We start from the raw sequence: 2,167 nt of genomic DNA, 5'->3' as shown, positions 1-2,167 counted from the left end.
TCATAATATGTTCTAGTTAATCACCAAATAGAATTAAGAACACAAAAGTTTGTATCTTTGTCATTTATATCTTATCTTGTCCTGTCAGAAACAAACACAGCCTTAATTAGTATGTACTAAAAAAAATCTTGATATAAATAGAAATAAGAAAATAATTACTTGTTTGGGGCAATGGTTTTACGAAATCCTTGAAATGCTCTGTGACCTCGTACAGCTTTAGCCATGTTGCCATCATAGGTGTAAAGAAAAACATCACTTTCAACCGAAATAACATAATCCAAAGCAGCAAGCTGATTCTGGTGGATCCTAAAGGGTTCAAGCTCTTCTTTTGTGGCCAAAGTGGAGTGTGAGAAGACATTAGGGTACTTGGTTTCAAGTGGTTTGAGTCCTTGTGAGCCATAAATGTTACCAGCAGCTATGTAGATTTTTGTGTCAAGAGGGAACCCAATTGCTTCAAGGAACAATGCTACTTCTCTTGGAGTCATGGGGCAAACACCCTTTAGCCTCTTTGATTTGCTATCAATCTCTTTGTTCTTCCAATGTTTCACTTTGTATCTCATTTCTCTCACTTCTCTTGCTTCTTCTTTTGTTAGGTTGTGATTGCATCCTGTGAATGCAAGCATGTCCTTTTCATATCTGCATTTTGTTTTCCATGTTTTTATAAGACAATTGTTAATTAGAAGCTAAGTTAGCTTAGTTTACTGGTTTAATTTTAATACGGCCTTTTATAGAATTTAAAATCTTTGGTTTTAAAAATTTCTAAAGTTTACTTAAGTACCTTAGATGGAGGGCAAGATAATGCGTATTGTTTCTAAGTCTATTTACCAACTTCATTGCAAGCCCTTCAATTGGCACTGAAAATCTAAGAGCTTTATACATGGTACGACAACGTATTTTCTGAATTGAATCAGGAAGACCATTATTGACAAGGCGAGAATCAGTGTGGGTAAATTTTATCACTTTCTGTCTTCTCAATAATCCCATCATCTCCCCTTTGTAGTAGCTACCCTACATGCTCCAATGCAATTAATTCCACATATCTTTAGTTTCAAAACCACCATGATATTCAATACTTATTTATTTGGTAATTATTATCTCAAGATAAAAATATAAATTATTTGGAGAAAAATGCCAAAACATATAAATAAATAGGATAGATAAAGTATATTTTTATTTCTAAAGTTTGGTAAAAGTTTAAAAAATACACCTATTTTTTTGTTTTAATTTTGTCCTAAAAATTTTTGATTTGGGTCAAATATACTTCTAAGTTTTGACAGCTAATTTTTAAAAAAATTTAGGATCAATTCAACAATAATTATATAAGAACAATCTTTAACACAAATAAATCAAGCATAGTTGTCATGCATTATTGTTGGATTGGTTTTAAATTTTTTAAAAATTTAGCTGTTGGGAGTATATTTGATGCAAATCGAAAACTTTTGGAATAAAATTAAAACAAAATAAAATTTAGAAATATTTTTTAAATTTTTGCTAAATTTTAGGAGACAAAAAAAATATATTTTAGCCTAAATAAATATATTAGAAAAATTCATAATTTTCCTGTTTTAATTTGTTTTTTATCTCTTATTTTTATACTTTTTTATCTTGAGATATTTAGCTAGCATTTACTTTTAAAGACAAAATACAAATATGGAGAAAAAAAAGTTTTAAATATAAAGATAAATACAAAATACTTTGTTCCATACCATGATCTTATGTATTTTTGTATTTCTAGAAATAGAGAAAACAAGAAAGTGAAACAAAATTAAACAAAATATTTTATGTTATTGCTATCTCTTTGTATTTTGTCATGTTTTTGCTATCAAATACTAGCTTACCAAACATAGGTTAATTATGGTAACCATAAAAGCATTAAATTTTTTTCCGTGTTTTATTAGAAAAACTGAATAAATAATATATTTTTGAATGCATGCCTATCAAATTATATATTCACTTATATTAATAGGATTTACGTTAAAAATATCAAAAACTGTATACAAAATCAGGCTATTTTAGAAATATAATCACACAAATATACTGTTTCTTTCTGTACCTTTCTCAAAATAATATATATACTATATACTATATACTATCTGAATTAAAATGTAGGTCAGTTATTACATGTAATTACACTTATATATATGAGTTTATCTAAAAAAATTAAAAA

The 2,167-nt window shown here is 27.4% G+C and overlaps 1 pseudogene; it reads right to left on the bottom strand.

The window, feature by feature from the left end:
* LOC107606615 overlaps positions 1-2,167 on the bottom strand; it is a 6,568-nt pseudogene that overhangs the window by 1,540 nt on the left and 2,861 nt on the right.

This window comes from Arachis ipaensis, chromosome B07 (assembly GCF_000816755.2).
Source record: "Arachis ipaensis cultivar K30076 chromosome B07, Araip1.1, whole genome shotgun sequence".
In the NCBI taxonomy this organism is placed as follows: Eukaryota; Viridiplantae; Streptophyta; class Magnoliopsida; order Fabales; family Fabaceae; genus Arachis; species Arachis ipaensis.
This window is presented reverse-complemented; position numbering and strand designations above follow the sequence as displayed.